The sequence below is a fragment of the Haemorhous mexicanus genome, chromosome 1 (genome assembly GCF_027477595.1).
Source record: "Haemorhous mexicanus isolate bHaeMex1 chromosome 1, bHaeMex1.pri, whole genome shotgun sequence".
Classification (NCBI taxonomy): Eukaryota; Metazoa; Chordata; class Aves; order Passeriformes; family Fringillidae; genus Haemorhous; species Haemorhous mexicanus.
In genome coordinates this window covers 24,130,018-24,153,800 of record NC_082341.1, presented here as the reverse complement: position 1 = coordinate 24,153,800, position 23,783 = coordinate 24,130,018, and the positions used below count along the sequence as shown (strand labels likewise).

Here is a 23,783-nt window from a genome sequence, read left to right as displayed (position 1 = left end):
TTTTATTTATTCTTTGAAAACTTGGATACAAGTACTTTTTTGTATTTTTCATTTTCTATATCTTTGCTTTTTGTGTCTCCGAATTACTGACTGAATGTATTGTTCTTTAAAAAATCCAAAAAACCACTCAAATCCAACAATTTATCTTTTAGAGACATATGTCAGGAGTTTTTCCTTCACTTCAGAATGTTTTGGAGATCCTCAGAATGTCCTGAAATGTGAACTGACGAATCAATACTTGGGGAGATTAAATAACATAGCATAAATTAAAACTGGAAATTTAAGCAAAGAGGAAAACGTAATTACCCACGCCTTTTTTGTACATTAAGAAGGTTACTGAGATTATTGTGCATTAAGCAACTGATTTAAATAAATCTATTGTGACATTAAAACAATTTGTACATCATTCTAATGAGATACCTGATGTTGGATAAACAGAGAAGTCCTGATTTTTCAGGTTTCTACAAAATAAAGCTAACAAAAAATTAAACACAATCATTAGTTTTGGAAAATGCTGTCTTAAAAAGACAGTTCTTGAATAATTTGATAGCTTCTGGGATTAGAAATAAAACACTGTTTTATTCCTCTAATAATCCTAGTCTAAACTGTTCATATGTGTTCCAGCCACTTGAGCATTTCCACACTTCTCCTGATGTTGCCTTTCATGTTTGGAATGGGCTTCTGCAAGTGCCAGTAGCTTCTTAAATATGTTTACCTGTCACTCTGCAAACCCCTAATTCGGAGTGATCTCTTTTTCTGAAAACTAAAAGAAAAATTATCTCATGAGGAACGCTTGGTCTGTGCAGCAGCTATAGTCACTCCATGAATTTCCCCCTCACAGTGCTGATGTGTTTTCCAGCAGGCAGGCTTTGGAAGCCTGCATTGCTGCTGATAGTGCTGACACTGTTCTCAGAGTTTTCAGTCAGGTCACTTCCAGGAGTGAAGATTACCATGTTGTATGTAAATAATTAAATCTTCCTATGGAAGCCTTATAGGGACGGATGTAACTTATGCTAAAGCTAATGGCAAATTCCCATTCTTTTGATCCTGAACTGGATTGGAGTGAATCACCCTTTTTATTTAAATGCTGTGTTTTACGAAGTCCAGTATTTTATCCAAGTTGTTAATGTAGCCCTCACTCAAATGCATTATTTGCAATCCTTCTACCAAAAGATACAGCATGCCTCCACAGTCTTCTGTAGACAGCTCAATGCTTACATTTCCCATGCTTCAAACAAGCTAAATCAGAACAACCTCTTCTTTGATAACACTGTGCTCTGGGCAATTCCTATGAGGTACACCATGCCAAGCAAAAAAGATATATAAATTATGACAGGAAATAGCTTGTCTCCAAACAGTTTGTAACTTTTGCAGTTTTGCAGGCATCTGAAAAAGATTTTGGAAATATCTCTCCACAATTCATAGGTCCAGCTGGGAATTTTTCTTTCAAATTCTTTACCTGACCAAGAAAATTAGGACAGTGCCTGTTGCAAGTGGCATCCTTACTTCTAGTACCATTAAAGGCAAACAAAATATATTTACATAATAAAAGATGGTATAAATGAGACAAACTACCCAACTGCAAAACTTTGCATACTGTGTGGAAAAATGTTTTCCCTCATAACAGAATAAAATCACTGAAATTTTAAAAGGTTTGGACTTTCTTCACTTTTCATGTACAAAGCAAAACTATAATATCACAACATAAAACATAAGCTCAGCCTTTTCTCTGTAGAATTCAGTGCTGTAATGACTCCTGAGCACAAGCGGAAATAAAACCATTGAGGTCCAGTTAATAATTTCCAGTAGTTATTTATGGATCAGATCAGTATTTCACACACATTCTAAGTAGTAAGTACTCATGCTTGCAGTCCCATGGAGCATAGGGGAATTGCTTATAGCAGAACAAATGAGAAAGTGCTGCTTCTGTGTCAAGGTAATGGTTAACAAAATGGGAGTTTATAAAAAAACCACCCAAACCTTAGGAAAGCTATTTCCAGATTATGGGATGACAGATTTATACTTAAGCAGATGAATACTATTCACTAAGAAAACAGAGCAACGTACAATCCACTTTGAAATAAATATAAAACCCATCAGTGAAAATGTGATGCATTCTAATCATAGAATGAACAGTATTAGCTGGATAACACACAAAAAAATCCTAAATAGGTGGACCTTGGGAGAAACTAGCTCTCTATTTTACCTCTTTCAATTTATTGCTGCAGCGTCAGGAAGGGGGAGCCTCCCGCCTTCCCTAGGCTTCAGCATAAGGTTTTGCTCCTTAGCAGCTCCTTTTCCACAACCATCTGAAGCATTTAGAACTGTGACTCACCCAAGCCCACCTCAGGGCAGCTGTAGCATGAGAGGGACACGACTGCCGACTGCCGTGAGTCCATAGGGGTGCTGCTCCGTGGTGCCAGACCTAGTGCAGCTAATGAGAACCTCCCCTGATGCCACTGCTCCTACCAGAGAATGCTGTGAAGAGTGAAGCAATTGTGGCACTATGAGAGCTCATAAAAGCAGTTTTCACTGCTTCTCTTTGCTATCTCCACAAGAGTAAAGGATAAAACCAACAGTGAAAGTTTAAATCCTAAGGGGATGACAATTTACATCAGTATTCTTTGAGTGTCTCAACTCTTATTATGGTTGCCCCCCTACCCCAATATCAAGGAGGACAAATTTTCTTTGATGGTATTATCTGGAGGAACTCTTTTATCGGCTGCTTGGAAAAGCGGCAAAAAGTTCCTTTTTCTTGGACCTTGGTGCATGCTAAGCCCAGCATCTCCTTCTGAGCACTAAGCTCCCTCATTCCTGTCCCTCCCACCCTTTTCAGAATGGCTTGAGCTGCAAAAAGGCAGCCAAGTGCTTCTGCATGCAGGTTTCTGAAAGAAAGGCAAGCTGTAAAATTCGGCTGTAGTCTATAAGACAAAGTGGCAGGTTGAAGAAAAACACCTGAGAATCACTTCAGTAGGAGCTAACTTTCCATTCAGAAGTAAGCCAGGTGACTTTAATGCCAGAGTTCACTTTATTTGATGGCAGCGACATCCTTCACACAGAAAAACGAGAGAAAAAAGCTGTCCTCAGCCGGGTAGAGGTACCTTTTGAGCAAGTTTGTTTGCCTCCTGACTCCACCTGCTGGGAAGACACCCCACTACCTGCTATCCACACTGACATGTTGTCAGGAGCGCTGAGGTGAATCACCGTGCGTTCGCTCTGGCTCCCACCCTCACTGTGGTTCTCTGGATATTTAAATATTGGGCAGCTTGCAACAGTCATAGCAGAAAAGTGCTCCCCTGCACTACTTCATGCACCACCACTCGACGCTCTTCCGCGGGGTGTTGGCTCAATTGCCCCTGCATGCCCGTGTAGCTGGGGTCTGCTTTTCTGAGGAGACCTGAGGTGCCCAGAGGTGCTTGGGAACAGGTCTTTCTCGGCCTCTTCTTAGAGTTAGTTACTTTAAAACGTTTACATGACTTCTGGAGCAGTAACGGCAATTTAGATGACTCTGCAGTCAGATGAATGCTGCGGCCACCTCTTGTTCATCCTCCCCCGCTTGGTGGACGGTAGGTAGATGGTTCATGCAAGCTGGAAGAGCATCAGAGGAGACGGGGCAGACGGGAGGACGCGGTACAGCATCCCCGGGGCGGGCAGGGGCCCCAGCAACCCTCGATCGGCATGCGCCCCACCCGCCCAGGTGCCGGATCGCAGGGGTCCCACTCTCCACGCCCTATATTCCCCCGGCTTTCCTCTCCAAAAGATGCCCGCGATTGAAGCTCAACGCTGGCTTGGATCCTCCAAGAGCAGGAGGAGGAGGCGAGGTTGCCGGCCGGGCCTCTGACATCTCAGGGTCCGAACTCCGGAGGGGCGACCCACCCTCGCTGCGATTAGAGCCCGGCCGACGGCGGGCCGGGAGCTCCCGGCCCCGCACGGAAGGGACCTGCGGTACAAAGAGCAGCCGGCCTTGCTGCCGCCCCCGCCTCCCCCGCGGGGACGAGGGGCATGGGGAATGCGTCCCTGCCCCTGGGCCGGGCGCAGCAGGACCCCCCGTTCCTCAGGCGCTGCGTCGGGAGAGCCGCACGGCCTCGCTCCCGCCGCCCCCGCAGCGCCGGCTCCTGCACGGCCGCCCCGCCGGCAGCAGCGCCGGGAGCCGCGGGGAGGCGGGGGCGGGGGAGGCGCTGCCGCCGCCGCCGGGCGGGCTCCGGCCGCCCCGCACCGACGTCGGCGCGAAGCCCCGCCGCGCCCGGGGTGGAGCGGGGAGTGGGCGCGTCGCGGGAGAGAGGAGGCAGATGCTTCCCGAGGCGCAGCCCCGCCGGAGGGGCTCGACCCTGGCTAGTGCCTGTCCGCCCCCTCCGGAACGCGGGGACCCACCGGGCGGGTGTCGGGGAGTGGGTAGCGCCATGCGCCCCTCTGAGGAGTGAAGGGGCGGCCGGGCTGCTCCGGTGTGGGCACGGAGCCGCCGCGGAGGTGGCCCGAGGTGACGGGAGGCCGGGAGAGGTGCCGAGCCAGCGTCGGTAGCGCTGCCACCGTAAGTCCCGGCAACTTCGCCGCCTGCCCTTCAGCACCTGCCGCCCCCGGGAGAGCGGCCGCGGGCAGGCAGGGCGGGAGAGGCGCCGGCGTCCAGCGAGCCCGCGGGGCAGGCGAGGAGCGGGGTACCGGGGGGAGCACAGCCTCTGGCTAGCAGTGCACCCAAAAATAGAGGGGGAAGAGGGAGTGGGGTTGTAGGAGCTCCGACCCGCGGCGGTGGCGTGTGCCGTGCACTCCGTGGGAAGGGGCGAGGGATGGCCGGCCGCCGCTGCCCGGAGCTGGCGGTCGGGAGCAGCGCGGGGACGGGGCACGGTGGATCCCGGAGTTTCCGCTGCGGCTTCTGCACCGGCGAACAGGTCACTGCCGGTAGCGTATCGGTTATACAGCAGCCGCTCTCCGTGCTGGAAGTGCAGCGCGTTTAAATGACACCTGAGTCACTAGTTCGTGCTTCTCAGGCACGTCAGATATTATCTCCGTGTTATTTTTCATCTGCTGGACCGATATCTGTACTTACTTTGGCGTTTCACACCGCAGATGTAATAAACAACATTAGTAGGTTTCAGAATATTGCCATTGATGACGGTAGATTGATGTATGAGGCTATTTACTGAATGTGTCCAAGTACAATATAGTGCCTGCCAATTTTGTCTTTAAATTGCTATATTGATTTCATTCTTGTAGGTTTTTTTGACAAGGTTAGTGTAGTTGACAATTTGCGAAGGAAAGAAAAACTTCTTTCCTGAAGGTTTGTTTTAGTTACAGAATGGGAATTGTAGCTGAAATGATGAATGAAAAAAAATCATTCATAAAAAAGAGTAAATAGAAAGATGTGCATCCTAAGACCTCTTGAAGTCAATATTGTCGATATCTAACAGATGTCTTACTGCCAAGCTTTTACATACACTGGCAACCCTTGAACTTCTTAAGGGTAATGCAGTGTGTGATATTCTTCTCAGGACTGTGCACTTTGGAGTTAAGTAGTCTGATTAGAGGGAGTTTAGAATGAATTAAACGAGACATTGCAATATAATGCCTTTGATTTTTTTATAGGCACTGAATGAAATGAAGGTCTTGCTTCTGGTTCTTTTCCCCTTCAGTGGTTGAAGGATAATATTGTGGGGGGAACCCTGGTGTTTGGTCAGTGAGAGGGTCCCTATGCTGCTTTAGGGCTGAGTGTATCAGGGCTGACCAGGATGACATTTCTTTTGCTGCCAACAGCTCAAACTGCAGGTGGTGTTGAGCTGAAGAGGGAATTTAATCCACTCTCAGAATCCTAGGCATAATTGTCAAGTAGGTAAATTAAATACAGGAGAGCTAATACTTCATTGTAATTTCTTCAGACATATGATAACCTTTGCTGGTAGGCAACTTTTGCTGAGCTACCACTGTGATGCTTACTATAGTTGTCATATGCTAGCTGACATGAAATAGTTCTGAATGAACTAAAATACTGTGCATATCTATCTACTGGCATGTATTAGAGTATGCAAACTTCATAAATCTTGGGTAGATGTTGGTCCTGGTAAGATAAATGGCAAAATCTCAATCAACCCCTCCAAGAGTGGGTTTCACTGTCGGTCTGCATTATCATTTATAGTGAGTGCCAGCCAAATTCACTTAGAAATTCAAGTGGCAATGTTTAAACCTGGCTGATGATGGCACTTCAAACAACTCTACATAGTACTGCTTTAGAATCATGGATAAGAGCCACACAGGTCTTAATAATTGTTTTAAAAAGCTATATAAAATAAACTGTATTGTGCATTCAAGAGGAGTAGACAGTTCAGATTTGTCTTACACTCCAGTTTTTATGTTTCATCAGGCTCACTCACTTTTTCATAAAAAAGTTGAATCACAGTTTGCATGTGCACCTTATTTTAACCAAGGTATTCAAGCAACACAGGGGGAACTATTTCCTGACAATTTTGTTTGTGGCAAAAAAGTTTAGAAGTAAACTGCTAAATATTTGAACTACTATAAAAGTGCCAGCAAACAACTGAGCCACGTTACAGTTTAGTTCTCTGCAGTTCATAAGCTTTGAGAGATGAACTAGCACATCTTTGCTAAAAATCATAATGAAATAGTAATTAATAATATGTTTACAAGGATTATCTTCATAAACTGACAGAATCTAGTTTAGCAAACTTTTTCTTTGCATGTCTACAGCTGAGTGATTTTGAAAAGCATCTGAAAAAGTTGAGAATTTTCATTAACAATGAAAACAATGTTCTACAGAGGTTTTGATGATTTTTATTTTATTCCAGCTCTCTTCTAGGTCCAGATAAAACAGGATAATGTTTAAAACCTAGTGAGTTAATTTTAAATCTGTATCTGTAGACCTATAAGAAGCTACATGCAAGTCCTATTACATAATAATAGTGGTGTGACCCACATGGCTGTCAGTAATTCCTACTAGTTTTGTATAAGTGAAAATGGAAGAAGAGAGAGCATATTGTGACTCAGAGTTCCTGAAAAATCATTAGATAGGAAAAAAGTCTTTTCTATATTTTTTTTTTATGCATGCAAATAGAGGTTTTGGGAAAATAAGCAACTAAATAATTGAGCTATACTTGACTGAAAGTTATGCTAGCAAATACAATGCAATTCAGTTTTGAATGTGATACTTGGTTCTATGTATTAGAAAGCTGGTAAACTCAGTTTTGTTTTATTTCTGGTAATATATGTTTGGGTCTAAACTGTTGTCATTTGTCAGTATTGAAACTCATATTAATGCAGGCACAGATCTTACCTGGGCCTTTCAAGAGCAATCTTGTTATGTGCTGAGGACTTCCAGCCATTGTTTGTGTTAGAGTGGCATCCAGTCAGCTCCCTACCGAGAACTACACACACAGAGTTAAATTCACTCCCTTGAAAAATTTGCAGTGTAAATAGTCAAGAAGGTCTAAGACATCTAGCCAAAGGCCAGATGATGATCTCGGTGTGAAACATGAATGCTCTGTACGTAACAACGGGAGACTGTGCACCTTTGAAGAAGATTAAATGTTAATTGATTCTTTGATAAAGGTACCCAGAAATGAATGACCGATACCTTAAGGTTGTATGCTATTTCCCACTGATCTTATTTTCTTCAGTATCAATCTCTATATCTAGTAGCATTGGCCTTCCATAGAACAGCATATAGTTGCACATTGTTTTATATTGGTTTTTGTTCTTATACCCACTTTCCATTTGACATTGCTTTATCCACTTCAAAAAAGTTTAGAGTGAATTTTGAAGCAACTTAAATGAAGAGACACACTGAATTGCTCACATGGAGAACTACCTAATGTGAGATAACAATAGCAGACAGAATTGTCCATGTCTCAGTTAAGGAGCACTGCTAACAATGTTGGGCTTGATAGTCGCTGGAAGTTAAAACTGGAAAACCCAAGTTTCCTGCTAAGTGTAGTTACAGCCATTTCAGATGGACACCTTTTTTAATCAAGGTGGTATCCACAGATAACACAGGAATCTTTCTTCAGGGCATCTTATGAACAAACCAAGGATATGGTCTTGCCTTACCAGAGAGCTTGTGAGCTGTTCATTTGGCTCCATGATTTTGAGGTGACTCTCAGTTAAAGAGTATGGGAAGGACCCGGGGTGGGAGTTGTCTTCTGGCAGTGAGTTCCTTTTGACTCTTTGTGCTGCTTTGTATGGATGTATGCAAAGATTTACCACTTAACCAAGGAAGTACAAGAAATTTGGATGTTCAGCCATAAGAAGAAAGTGTAGTCATTGGTCATAGTTAATAGGGGACAAGAGTACATATCAAGCACATCAGAGGTTTGCTGCTGTATGCTTTTCCATGGTTCCCGAAGTGTCTTTGGAATTAGGATTGTATGGGAGACAGGAGAACTAGAACTGGCTTTAGCAAGTTACATGCTGAAGTGTAGTCCTGAAAGGTGGCCTTCTACAAGGATCAGAGTAACCTGTGTACCAGAGACTGAGGAAAACATACTGGGAGGAAGACTCCAGGGTCCAGGGGATGGATGGATGGATGGATGGATGGATGGATGGATGGATGGATGGATGGATGGTGCAGTACTCATTTTTTTACCAGTCAATATTGTACACAAAACCAACTGAAAAATGCAGTTGATGTAAGTGCACCTTATCTACTGCACCTGAACGTCATGGCCATACTCCTTTTTCCAAAGGTATCATGTGGGGTTCAGGAAAAGTGACATAGCGTTGCATCTGGACCCTGGCTTTTTTATCATTTATACTATAGAAGACCTGACACCAGTTTGGCAGAATGGCTGTTCTCACCACACTCTTAGGAGTGTTTTTTGAAATAGGCATCCATTTCAGTTTAATATGTCACATTTCTGTGTTGCAGTTTCATGTGACACTGTTTAGCAAATAATTTCTTGCCCGGTCATATCCAGCAGTGTATATAAGAACCAAATCACTTTGCCTGTGGTTTTGGATGAATAATGTTAAGTATTACCAAGAGTTAGATGAATAATACATTCTATGAATTCGAATAAATAAGCAGTATTTTTAAATCTACGGTTTCACTGCATTTTATTCCAGATAGCTCTAATGGTATGTACTTTCAAGGAGCATTAGGATATGATGTAAATATGTTGGGGGCTTTGACATATTTATTTTGTGATGTCCTCATTATCTTGGGGTAAAGAAGGAGTTTTAAAATTGTTATTATTCAAAAGGAGGTATTTGAAATGCCTTTCTCTTCCTGGGTGGTCTACAAAGTGCTTAACTGCCCCATAGCAACTAGAAAAAAAGATTTTTATTCTGGTTATTTCTTCTAGAAATTGGACATCCTGCAGGCAATGCCAAGTGAGTTTACAGACATATTTGGAGGTTGTGCCATGTCTTCAGAGTTGTCTTCTCAGAATTAAGCTGACAATTAAAAATACCTCTTTTTAATATATGTCTCTGTAAATACAGTATTGCCATTAAAAATATGTCAAAGCTTCATGATTAAGACTGTGCTGGGATATACTTGTAAAAGAAAAACTAACTAAACTTCTATTTTACCTTTTATTCGTGACTGGAATGAGACTCTGCATTTGGCAGCATCCCTTCAAAGGTCAACTACATTTTCTGCTTGTGGCTTTTTAATAATGAAATATTTACTTGCTTTTCTGTGCTCACATAATAAAAACTGCTGTAATTTGTGGCACTGTGTAGAGCTTGATGGAAGACAGGAAAAGGTAACCACAGACTGAATAAATTCATAGAGGGAATTAGCCACTTCTGTTTCTCTGAGGCAGCACCGAGGCATTATCTATCACAAAGCTCAAGTGACTGTAGCATCTAAGCTATGATGTATGCAGATGGATGACTCTTTTTTTAGTCTGGATTTCCCTCCAGCTGATATTAGCATGTGTGTTAACTGCTTAGAAAAATCACAGGTAGCTCTTCAGTTGTATTTTATTTGTATCTTGATATTCCCTACAAGTTTTGTGTGCCAGAGCAGCTATCTGTAGCAAATCTAGCTATCATGATTTAAGGGACTCACAGAATACCAGGTTGGAGAGAAGCTCAACGTGAGCTGGCCATGTGCTCGTGCAGCCCAGAAAGTCAGATGTGTCCTGGGCTGCACAGAAAGCAGCATGAGGTCAAGGGAGGCGATTCTCCCACTCTGTTCTGCACTTGTGAGTCTCCACCTGCAGGGCTGCATCCAGCTCTGGGACCACAAACACAAGAAGGATATGAACCTCTTGGAGCAGTTCTGGAGGAGGAATGTGAAATTGATCAGAGGGCAGGAACACCTCTGCTGTGAGGACAGACTGAGAGTTGGGGCTGTTCAGCCTGGAGAAGAGAAAGCTCCAGGGAGAGAGACCTTATAGAAGCCCTCCAGTACCTAAAATGGGTCAACAAGAGGGCTGGAGAGTGATGTTCTACAAGGGCATGTAGTGATAGGACAAAGGGGAATGGCTTTAAACTGAAAGAGGGCAGATTTAGATTGTATCACAGGAAAAACTTTAGATAAGAGTGGTGAGACACTAGAATAGGTTGCCCAGAGAAGTTGCGGATGCTGCATACTTGGAAGTGTTCAAGGCCAAGCTGGAAGTTGCTTGTGATCTGTGAAGAAGCAACATGAATCCTCAAAATGATTCTTCTGTTTAAATTTACCCCCATTATGGTTCAGTGCCAAACTGGTGATGTTTTACTCTTCCTTCAGTACAAAACTTCTTTATGTCTCACTTCTGCACAAGATATGTTCTTTTGAGCAGACCTATCACCATGTGATTTTTTTCCAACTTTATTTGATATATGTCTCTGTTCACATAATCTTAGTGACCTGTAGCCTTAGTCTGTAGCTTGTGTTCTGTGATCTTAGTTACATGTACTGTGCAGGTGCTTCATCACTAGTCCCCTCTCTTGCTTTTCACTTCCTTTTCACTGTTGAAACATGATGGTGTAATTTGCCATATGCCAGCTAAAAAGCAGATGGTGAGCATCTCTTAATGGATAAGTGTGATTCCTCATGGAAGAGGTATGAATGCTGTCCCACAAAGTCACAGCTCTTTTGATGTTATAGGCTAGTGCCATCCATTGTATTAAAATGAACACAGACAATATCAGATGATTTTTACAGCGCCATGTATCTATTATGTGCACATATTTGCTATACTAGTTCACTAAACAGGGTGAGCATTTCATACTCTTAAATATGCTGTGTGCAGTCTCATCCAGCCTTAAATATTGAAGGAGAGGAGAAAGAGGATGCTCATACTTTCACTACTTGGATTGCCTAGAGAAACTTGCTGAAGTTTTTGGATTTGGTAAAAAAAGGTGTCTATGACTGATGAGTGTCCTCATGTGACTAGAAGTTGGATCCCTCTGGATGGGAACTCCTTTTGTGCTCACCAGCCAATCCAGCTCCTAATGGGATCTTCATTTTCTTTTGTTTTGAAAACAATACAGAAAGGGAAGGTAGTGTTATCCTTGGTTTCGCTGTTGCTGCAGAGGGAGAAACACTGGACTGAAGGGTATGGGATGTAAAATTGCATCAAATAACACAATAATTAAAGAGTGAAATGTTTTGGAGGAAAGGGAAAACTCAGAAGAAAAAGGTGTTTTGAATCCTATATGCACCTGAGCATTTGGTGGTACAGATGAACTGGGAAGTTATGCTACAAAATGCCTGATTAACTAATAGGCAGCACTTCCATTTATCTATATTTTAGCAGGTGAAATTCCATTTACATTTCAAAGGGCAGTTTAGTCAAACTAGCTCAGAGAATCTCTGGTAAATCTTTGGCTTTGCTTCAGGGTGTTTAAGAACATTGAGAAACTGAAAGAGTAAGCCATAGACAGCTGATCACAGGCTCCCTACTGTGCAGAGTTGTAGTGCTTGGAATTAAGCAAGTTGCTTGGAATTTAGCAAGTCCTCTAAACTCTGGTCTTGATTAAAACTCGGTGATGGGGAACAAATGGTGTGAGTGGAGATTTCCTTTAATGTTCTGGGGCCATTTCCACAACTACAGACTGCTGAAGTGTCTGACACTTTTAAGCCTTGGAGCTATTTTGTGTTAGAATACAATGTTTTCTTCTGTGTTCAAATGTTGCCAAGTACGTTTTGGGTTGAAGCAGGATCATGTAATAAATAATAATCATTGTTACCATATGTTCTCACAGATAAAGCAGACCCAGTATATTCTTGTCAGCTGTTTTTTCTTGCATTTTTTGGTTTTATTATCTCAGGGTATTTGATAGTGTATACTTCCTAAAGACTGGAGTAATTTCAGCACTGAAAAGAAAACAAATATGTGTGGATTTATAAGTGTTTAAATGCCTGCTGAATTTATTGGCAATCAGGTTTGAAATGTTTTGGAAGAAAAGTGCTTATCCCATTAAATGCCTGATGTAGTCAGAGGTCATGACTGGAGAAACCAGTAGGTAGCCACCAAATAAATGTATCGCTTCTTTTTCATCTGCTGTTCAGATGTACATGCAGAATAATAAGCCAAGCCCACTCCAGCACATTGTCATTGTTGTAGCTGTTTGAGTTGTCTGCACAGTGACAGAAATTACACAAATCTTTGCATTTAAACTAGCAGCCCTCCCCTTAAATAAGAGGAAAAGAAGTGGGGCTTAAATGACCTATAGTGCATGAGAAATGAGTGTGATTAAGCCAGAAGGAGGTATGTACACACTGTTTGCAGAAAGGGTCCTGAGGAACTGCAAATATTAACTGAAAGTATCTCCATCTCCTTGCAAAATATTGGGACATTTGGTGCTTTGACGCTTAATTAGCATCAAAGCCTATAATTTATCTACTTATTTACATAGCTTGCAACACATGGTCAGTATATTACTTGCTGTAATGTGAATCATCAAATGCTACAGATGTACCACATACCACATCAAAGAACATGTTTGGTGAGAGGTTTCTTGAAGCGATGAATTATATTTTTTTTCAGCTGATATGTAATTCCACATGGAGAAATCACACAGGTTTAATATTAAAAGAAAGTTAGTTATGCAAATTACTTCAGTGGAGAATTTAAGAAATTTCAGAACTAATTTTACTGTTGAAAATGTTCAATTTTTTCAGAAGTGAAAATTAAATATATTAATTAATTAGGAATGAATTTTAAAAATAAAATCTTGGGTTTACTATCGTTAAAAAATACTTTTGCAAGTAAACAAAATTTCAATTATGTATAAAATTTTTATATTAAAATACTATTTTAATTTTTAAATATCACTGTAATATAAGTGTTGTGAACTCAACAGCAGACATAATTTGAATGGACAAAGATGCAACAGACTGGAGGAGATATTGGGAGAGTAAACAGCCTTATTCATAGTGCATAATTATTATTTTAAAAAAAAGTCTATCTTCAGTCTGTTGGATTTATTTGGAAAGTTTTAGCCAGACAATTTTCACGATCTCTGAAGATCTCCTCCTGTGCATGATATATTCCTTTGCTTATGTTCACAAGTTCTGGTCGCCCTTTTTGCCTGAGAAGTTCTTGTGCTACCATGCAGTGGAAAATGGACTTGGCAGTAGATGGCTTCTGAGTCAAGACTGAACCTTCCACATTTGTGTAAGAACACGCCCACACATGTACAGCCCAGATCTTCTAGACCTTCCCTCTGCAGTCACCGTTTTGAGGTAGTGTAAGCCAGTTTGTGCTGCCTAAGAGAGAGCTAAGAGAACATGCCTAAAGTACAAAAAATTAAAAAAAAAAAAAGCAGGAAGAGGTGTAAACAGTATGGTAAATGGAAATGGTTTCACACATGGAAGAAGGATACCAGAATTAGGAGTTAATACTGAGGACCAGTAGAGCGTGGACTTTGGGCAGGAGTCATTTGAGAAGGACAAGCTTGTACAACACATTAGATGCTGAGGGAGAAACTGACATTTCCAGAAACAGGCATCTAGAGACTAGTTGGGGGTAGGAACTTGCAGGACATCAGAACATTAGGAGGAAGATGCATTGGAAGAGGCAGAATTACCTTCCCCCTTCCCCACTGAATATATTGGAGTCATGAAGCCTGGAAAATGAGAGCTTTAAGAAGGGAAGAAAGTGAATGCCTGGGAAAGAAATTCAGACTGCAGTGGCAGAAAGCTTGGGAGGAACTAGGTCTGACTAGGAATTGTAATTGGTACTGAAAGAATGGAGAGTGGAAAGAGGTGAGAAGAAACAGCTAGTTTCTGGGGGGGAGACAGGAGTACAACAGGAAAAAGTTCATGATGGAGAAGCTCAGAGTAGAAAGGCACTATCCTTGACAATGCACCAGTCATACATGACCTGCCAGTCTTACCCATATTCTGCTGTCAGCGCACATCTGTGAGGATTTTTGGTGAAGAATTTCTGCAGCAGAGTTTAAAGGCTCTAGTCTCTCACATGAGCCATTTTCACCATGTGTAGTTAAAACACTGGTGTAATGGGTTTATTGTGTCAGGCTTCAGTGGGTATGGTACAGAAGCTATTTGGGAAGCTAATTAATTTTAGCAGCTCTTCTTAGTTCAGCACTTTCAGTGTGTGAGCAGGACTTGCAGACTGTAAGCTATGCACCAGTCTTTATGGTAGCAATTTAAACCAAGCTGACAGACAGAAACTGGAGAAAATTTTATGTTCTTCACACAGAGAAAGGCTAAAAGCTTTTAGCTTTCTCCTTTTGGAAGGAGAAAGCTTCATTTAATGCACAGGTTTGGTTGATGGAATCTTCATTTTTGCTGGACTTCAGGCAAAGAATGAGGAAGATCCTGCTTCTCATATGATTTTGTACAGAGAGATGAGAAGATTTGTAGACGTCTGTAAGGCAAAAGTTTTGAAGCTGACAGAGGAAATGTGGATAGACAGTTGGAGCAATTTGAGGTATATGGTTTCAGAGAGAGAAATTCTCTGTTGAGCAAAGAAATCTTAGGAAAGCTGAAGACCTACTGAATCGTTTGATGTGAGTGAATCAACCAGCTGAAACTGATTAAATATAGCCTGGTTTTGCTGAGGAGAGGTAAAAATGAAATAAAAGTATGAATGTTAGTGGAGGAGACTTGAACATCCTAGAATACCACTAGAATAGCTAGAAAATAAAAGATACAGATCAGATAAGGGGACATTTGGTGATGACATGTAGATGAGAAAATGTGGGTCAGCTGTCATTTGTGTGCACAGTCCCAGAGAGAAGCACCAACCAAAGTTCACATTAGAAGCTTGGTCCAGAGCCATAAACTCAGCAAGTTGCCAGTGAGCATGGGAGTATCATAAAATGAAAAATGAAAAGCAGGTGTTTAAGAAAATGCATGCTAAATACTGCAAAGCAAACTGAGATCAAAGGTGAAAAGTGTGCAGCTGAAGAATGTTGCTGGGGAAAGCAGCCAGCAGAAATGTTGATGTTAAAAAAAGGAAATTTATAGTGGTGAGATATACATCTTTTCAAATAAATTAAGAAAAAAGTAGCCATAAAAATGAGCCTCAGTACTGGGGGCAAGTTTTGGGACTAACTTTAGGGAAAATTGAGTCTGTGGCATGCAACATGGCTAGTGATATACAAGAACATTTATCCTATGCAGATTAAAGCCAAACGATACAAGTAAACATCCAGATATCTCTATAATAGACACTCCTGCAGAAATAATTTTGCAACAAAAGGTTAGCTATGCATTAAATTTGATAAATACATTACAAGCAGTAAAATCTGGACAAGAATATTTGGCCTGGCAGTCCTGTGTAATGGTTTATGAGTGTGTTTGAAAGCAGAGGATGTCAACTGCTTGCTGCAGAATCTACCTAGAAGGCAGTACCAGAAGTGCACAGCTCTGTGATAGCTATTTCCACTGCGAGCCCCTTGGCAATAAAGATGTTAATTAGAAAAGTGAAGAAGCCATGGGAAAGGGTGCACTTGATGATGGCAGTAGAGAAGAAAAATGATAGGGTATTCCACATATGCACAGATATTAAAGATTTTTAAGGCAATGAATCAAGAACAAATCAACTCAAGAACAATCATGCAATCATGCAGGAACAAAACAACCCACTCATGCTAAATGTCATCACTTCCAGGCCCTCTATAAAAACCAAATTCATTATGTTAGATGCACAGTTTGATACTGGAAAGTCTGATAGGACAAGGAGAGCAGCTAATTAGTGCTTTCCAACACTTTATCCAGAAGGCAGTGTTTCAGAAAATCTGCTGGTAAATTGTTTGTGCATGATATATCGAAGAAGAAAGGTCTTGGAATAGCAGAATGTCTCACACTCTTACCAGAGTGAACGCCACTAAAATCTGATAGTGTTAATCACATGATACTGGGGACATTTAGAAATCACAGTCAGATCCAAATCATTAGCAAGCAGATGAGTGGGAACAGTAGAGAGTGCTCTACAGGAATGGATTGCCCAGAGAAGCTATGGAGTTCCCCTCCTTGTGGAGATCCAAACTAGCCTGCATATGACTCTGAATAAGCAGATCTAGCTTTGAAGTTAGCCCTGCTTTGAGCAGGGAGCTTAGATTATCTCCAGAGGTCCTTTACAGCCAATTTTATTCTATGACTCAGGGAATTACTGTGGTCTCAAAAGGAGGCATCCAGGCATATCCAAAAATGGAAAAAAGGAAAAAAGCTGAAAGCACTGATCTCTCCAAAGGAAATTAAATTCAGAGTAGGATAAGCAACTCACCTGCTAAATAGCAGAAATTATGTCATCTCTGTAAGAACTTGAAGGAGGAACTGGCTTTCATGTGCAATTAAAAAATGGCCTAGGAAAATAGACAAAGTTTACTTTGAAATAAAAGGTAGCATTCCATGGGAAAAAATCCTCTACAGGATGTGCTGCATGAGCTGTGGATATTGCAATAGTGATGTGCATTTATGCAACATTACAAAAGCCCAATTCACTGTCAGCTACCTTTTAAATACTTTTCCTTTCATGTGTTAGATATTGCTTCTTCATCCTCCATGTGTATGATATGCTGAGCTACTGAAAGCAGGTAGTAAGTTTAAGAGGTCTTTGATTGAGGAAAAAAATGCCAACCCATCAATGCAACATTGTGGAATCATAATAATGCTATCTCTCACCAAACAGCAGTAGTTTGGAGGTTAATTATTTGTCAGTGAAGCATTTTTAATGCAGGAATGAGCACCAAGGAAAAAGCCATGCAGAGAAATTAATAAATGTGTTTACCATGAAAGGTTTTATGTATGGACAATAAATGAGATCCACTGACTACCAGTGATAAAGTCTTGAATCATTTTTCTTTAAGTGGGCACTGTTCATCCTTAAAAACCCAGGGAAGAAGGGTTCCAAAGACAAGAGAAGTGTGAGAACCAGCATTTAAAACTGTAGTAACTATTACCAAAAAAGACTAAATAAGGGTTCTGCAAGTGGTTTCTAACTTTGGATTACCTTTATAATCTGGGGAGTCTTTAATTATGACTTTATAACAATAATTTGGTTTTATGAATTGAATTCCAAGAGAAGAGACCTTATATGACACACGGACACCAGTGATTTACAAAAATCCTAAGTGTTACAGGCAATACCATGTTTTCCTTTAGAAGATCTTTTAACATTGCTGAACTCAGAGTCTTTGGTAAAAATTTATTCCATTAGTAAAAACAAAGGTGGAAAGGGAAAACAATGCAGTAATTTAAGTACCTTAGACTTAAAAAAAACTCAGAAAGCTAAATAGAATACTCTTGAGAGCTAATGTTAAAGTGATTTTAATGCTGCAGAATAAAGCTCATCAATCTTCAAGAAGGTGGCAGTCTGACAGCCAGTCTGTTAGTGCTCAGGTTTAATGTTAGTCCATGAAGAACTTATGTTTTCTCTGTGGGTCATTACCAGTAGTCTGATAAAAGAAGTACATCTCTGTTCTTCATACTTTGATTCCTTTTATGGTATTTTTTCAGAGCAGATTTCACACACTGCAAGAGAAATGAAGTGGTGCTAGGGCATGAGGTAGCTCCCACAGCTGAAAGAACTGCCATCCTGTCAGAGAGACTGAAATGTGTTAGGGCCATGTTTTTCTGTGACAGGACTAATACAAGATGTGATCTGTTATTCAAAGTAGTTAAAATAGGGGATCCTGTAAAATATATTAAGACAACTCTAGAATTTTCATAGGCTTTCATACCCATGTCAATGTCTGTTTATAAAGAGAGGAATATCATATTGATGAAATCCTGTTTGGTACACTGACTTCCTCAAAATCTGCTGAATCGCAAAGCAATAGGATTATGTATGAAGAACTTCCAGTTAAAAGTAAAAAAAGAGAGACTTTTAGAGATGCCCTTCAGATATCCACACATCAATTTGAGAGAGATATCTAGTCATAAACTGCCTTTACTCTTTCTCCATTTTGCTTAATTTGTACATGATTATTCCTGAGCATATTCCTCCTTCTTAATTGTCTTTGAGATTTCAGGATAATCCTTGGCTATGGGCAAAGCATGAGGGTGGAAAGTTTGAGAAGTTATATTTAGTGTTCTTGAACATCAGTAATTTAGATTTATTTCTCTTATCATTTTATTAAAGCAGCATTTCACAAACAGCTGCACACTTTTCTGAAGGTTTATGTTTAATAATGGGAGACTATAAACTCATTCCAATTCTGAGGATTTTTCTGGTATCTTGCACTCCACAATTGGAAGGGATATAAGACATAAGTATACTTTGCAGTTTCCTACTAGAAAACAATATCTTAAATAACAAGGAAACCCAATAGTTGAGGCAGAATGTAGTGGCTGAACAATTAAATAACAGGGCTGAAATAATCTCACAAACCCAGGAAATACAAACTCAAAGCTGAAACTTCTTTTTTAACTTTTCTTTTTGACCATACCTAAAGCAGAGCCTAAAGCAAAGCCTGATTTTCCTCTAAAACTTGATATTAATTCCATCCTGTTTGCTTGTGTGCAAATCTCTGCATTTTTTAATTGTTTAATTGTTCCATTTTGAATGGAAAGCCTGGACAGTACCTGTTAGCCTAATGCAGGAGAACAGAAAGAATGGCAAACAGATTTTAAGATGCAGCCTTCTTGTCAGGAATAGAAGCACCAGGGGGAAAGAGTTAATAGGAAAATAGAAAAATAAATGCTCACGAAATATGGCTATTGCTGCTGCTACTACTACAAGAGAAAAAAAGAGGCAAGAGAAAGCTGACAGAAAAGAAAGAAAACCCTGAGTTTGAGGGAAACCCCAAGCTTCAGGAGCACTGAGAGATTTTAATTTTGAATTTTCTTAGTCCAGTTTTAGGGAGCTACCCTAAAAAGCAGTTTTTCAGTTCTGTCAGATCTGCTTCATCTCCTCTCCAGATCACTTGCTGGAGGTTGATGAGGGGCCCGGTAGGTGGCATCCTTTTAACACAGTGCTGGCATCAGTCGGTTTGGGTGGAGGTGGTTTGGTAGTTTTTTTTTAGTTACATGCATTTTTTCTGCAGAATTTGAATGGATTATCACAGAATTGGCACATGCAGAAGTTATGTTGTTGTAAGGACTTTTATTCAGGGCTCTGAAATTTGGCATTTCCAAGCTTCAAAAAAAATCTCTATTTAGGAATCTAAGTGGAAGAAGGAGAGGGAGAAAGTTTTTTCCCTCATTGGTTCACAGCAAGTTTTTGAGGGAGTTAACAATGAGCCTACTGAAATCCCTCTGTGTTTTCTGACTTGAAGGTTCTGGTTTAAATTAAAGACTTGTTTCCAGAACGTGGTGATTAGGGTATTGTATTTACATTTGAGCAATTGATGCCCCAAACTGTGACTTCTTATCATCAGCATTTAATTTGCCTCTGTTACATCTTGCTCATTTTTGGAATGCATTCATTTTTTTCTTCCTAAGAAACAATGCTCATGATAGTTGGGGAAGTCTGTGTGGTCACAAAGCCTTCAGTGTTTGTACACAGTTCTACATGAGAGTGATGTCATCAGAGGTAGTTTGGACAAGCACATGCTTTGGGCTGTTAATGTTTGGTACAGGACATCAGTATCAGGTGCCAGCTATCCATTCAGTTAAAGCACACAGATAATTCACAGGCTGGTTGAAGGTGGAAAACAAATCTCCTTAACTTGTTCAGAAACATGTAGTGGATCAGGATGTTGAGTACCCAGGGATATCTGGGGATGTCTTGAGGGAGCGTTTCCAAAGAGCTGTTCTTCAACTCAAGCTTCACCTCCTGGTCTGCTTGAAGGTTCACCTTGCTTGGAGGAGAAGAGCAGCAGAAGTTCACTGTGGCTGGAAACAAGAGCAACAAAAAAAGTTCTCAGCCACTCAGTCCTACAGGATCTGAAATAAACACACTTGGTAGCTGAATAAGTCTCATTAGTTCCCAAGTTGTCTTTGCACAGAATAGGATTGACAGATCTGTATCAAATGGAACATAATGGGGGGTTTAAAACATTTTCTTGCATTTTACTACTCTGAGGTTTGTGAGTTGACATGGGGATAAAGATGCCATAGTGTCCTCTGCCAATCTGCAACTGGTCTAGTTGTATCTACAAGTCCTGGTGCTGTCTGTAATAAATCAATTTTATTGTCAATTTGCATCAGATTGAGAGGTCACTGAGAAGTGAAGTTTAAAAAAAGTGAGTTTAAGATACTGGCCTATTTCATTTCTTCTGTTATTTGTTCTGAATATACATTTAATCCAAAATTATTTTAAAGATGCTGTTTTAGGGGGAATACAGCTGTTTTTATATTCTCTATACATGTGCTCTCAGTGTTGTGCTTTTCATGTACACACCAATTAAAGAGTCCACCTCTATAGCTTCTTCCATCCCTGACTACTTTCCCTAGGACAATCTCTCTCAGGGGAAACTCCCCAAAAGACAAAAGTAAAAAAAGGATGTGGATTATTGCTGGCAAACATAAATAGAAACAATATTTCCAGAGCTAGAAAACTCCATTTAAAACAAAAGTATAGGAAACCTTTTTTTCGTGCAATTGTCAAAAAGTAGTACCACATTAGACAAATGTGTCTGAGGACTACAAGGGTACTTTTCTAACCAAATGTGAAATGCAAAGTCATCTTCCTGAGTCTGCAGACAGACCATCTCTGTTCATCTGCTGCCAACCATGACTTTCCCAGGTTGTACCAGGCTGAAATTCATAGGATAGGATCATACCCACCCTTCAGAGTGTGAGTGGCAGTGTATGAATCAAGCCAATTTATAAATCTGCTGCTGCTGTCTGGAAAAAGCTCAGAGGAGCTGAATTAGTAGCACCAGGGGAAGGACCCCAGTAAATAATGTTTCAGGCCTGGATAGACTGATAGTCTTCTGAAATAAGCAGGCTGCTGGAGGAAAGTGAAGGGGCAAAATTCCTTCTTCTTTTGAACTTACAGGAGGAATGGAGTTTCAATATTTGAGATATACTTGGGGGGGAGAGATAATAAAGCAGAGAACACCCCGGGGCAGTGCTCTCTTAGATGTCACAGCATAGACCATGGAAGCAGACAGATATTTGTCTCAGCCCTTGCTCAATGATGCTCCCAAGTTGCTTTAGTGACTCATCTTCATTGCTGATGTTAAAGCAGTAGGTGTCTGGTAGCAAGGACTGTCTGTAATCATGACTCGAGCTCTGTGGCAATTGCTTGACAAATCAGCAGCCTGTTCAGTGCATCTCTCACAGCTTACTGTGCAGGCAGGGAGAGCTGTGCTCACACAGCCCCCAGGGATGTTTCACGTCTTCAAATGTTACAACTTGGTCCTAGATCTGGCTGAAGGGTGCAGAGCCCAACATTGCTGAGCAGGTTCCCAAGGAGGGTCATGTAGGGAACTTTATTGCTTGCTAGTAAGTGGTCTGTAGGACAGACTCCCCCCATATTTAAGCAAACTGAGGTCCAGTTTGAAGAAAGGAAAAATTATTGACTGCCTCGATGAAGAATTAATTATGTCAGATTCTATAGGGAACATTTATCCCTATGACTTATTAAAGTTTCTTTAAATTAAACTATCATCTGTCTCAGAGTAGTTGAAACCTACTCTTCAGGTCTCTTCAAACACCAAACCAAAACGCTGTTCCCATCCCAGAAGATTTACCAGCTAAGCCAAGAGAAAGATGTATTCCATGTGGATAGAAAAAGAGATAGTTGTAGGAGAGACTGTAGTTAATAGCAACATATTCAGTAATGCTACAAGTTTATTTGGAGCACTTCTTTTGTGGCAGATGTTTCAGAAAAAATGATGCAGCAAAGTTTAATTATATAGTTAGTTAATTAAGAAATTAAAGCAGGCACTGAATGAAATTAGGAGCTATAATCAGGAAGGGAAAGTTTTTTATAGATCAACTTTGCAAACAGAAGTGTGAGTAAAGCTGAGAGACTGAGAGGGCAGGAAAACAGACAGTAAGGATGAGTTAAGCAGGCTTTTGACACAGCAATGTCCAGTATGAATAAAGAAGTTATGGCAAATTTATAGTTATTAGATAGTAGAAGAAAACATGTATTCAAAAGAAATCCTGATATTGAAAGAGAAAGGATGGAAGAGATTCAGAAGATGGACTGGAGCAAGTACATGGAAAGTTAGAAATTAATTTTTGAAAGATTTTTTTAAAAAATTGTATGTTGATGAAGTTAAAAGAGAATGTATAAATAGGTATGGGTCTTCAAGTTGGCGAAAGTCTCTCTAGACAGCTCAGTCCTGGAGTTTGAGTAATGGGTCACAATAAATAGCTGCACTGGATAAGCTGACCAAAAACCCAGCTGTGGCCTTTTTTAGTATTTGCCTGATGGTAATATTTCTTTAGATTGCATCTGTATTTGGTAATACCCCATATAGATTTGTTGCTGTATTGCTGTATTGGTGCTTGGCTATCCAGTAGATTACTGCATTTTTTTCTTTCTGTTCGTTTGTAAATGCCCCCCCAATTTGTGTCCTCTTCTATGTCTTTTAAAATATAAAACTAGCAAAAAGAAAGCAAACTTCACGTGTGTAGTAGCTTCTGCTTTACAATTAGTATTTGATCCTGGTTTAGCTTTTGAACTTACTAACTTGAAGCACCTTTCAGTTGCTTTGTCTTTTTACTAAAAATGATGTGGTCTTGACTCAGGGAATAGAGTTGTTGATGGCAAGTTGCAAAGCAATGTGTGGTTTGAAGAGGCGAATATTTCCTAGAGCAAGTGCATTTTTTTTTTCTTTTCATATTGTGACACAGTCTGGGTGTTTAATAATTATTGCTTACTATACCAACTTGGGTATGTCATGCTCCTTTTTTGGGCATGATTTTTGTGATTTCTGCTCGCATATCTGACTTGATATTTGGACAAGCCCTCAGGATCTAATTGTGCTTCAGCTGTAATCACCACTAAAACCAACACAGATGAGAAAAGTTCTTAATAATCCTGTGAAATACCCAGAGTGGGCAATTCTGAGAAAAAATTTTTGATGTTATTCTTGATTTATTGATCAAGAACTAGACAAGGGATAAATTAACAAAATAACTGAGCAGTTCAGAGGGCAAGTTTTTTGTGCCCATATTTGGTTTCATGTTTATCTATTAATTACATTTCCTGCAACTATCTCTGCCTACCAGATTGGCAACACATATGCAAAACACATTTGAAACTATTTTGCCACAAACAGACAGAGATAATGAGCTCATTTCTATGGAAATAATTCAATACTGTCATTGTTGCCTGCCTACCAACTGATCTGTAAAAATGTTGTCCAAATTTAATAGCTTCTCATTTATTGAGAAATGCAGAAAAATAAGAGCATAAAACACATATAGGAGGTAATTGATTCATAAATAAGCTTGGCTTTCTGTGAGATAATTAATCTGGCCTTAATTCAGAAGAAAAAAATACTAAATCAATGCTAGCATGTAGCACTTG

General features: G+C 40.5%; 1 protein-coding gene across 2 annotated transcripts in view; it reads left to right on the top strand.

Annotated features, from left to right (window-relative positions):
* Positions 1-4,392: 4,392 nt before the first annotated feature.
* The window catches only part of CALCR (calcitonin receptor), a 159,185-nt gene continuing 139,794 nt past the window's right edge, over positions 4,393-23,783 (top strand). Inside the window, exon 1 of one of the 2 annotated variants that reach the window (XM_059843305.1) lies at positions 4,393-4,528. The gene's annotated coding sequence lies outside the window, so the exon portion shown is untranslated. The remainder of the gene's footprint in view (positions 4,529-23,783) is intronic. The other variant, XM_059843309.1, reaches the window with a different exon arrangement.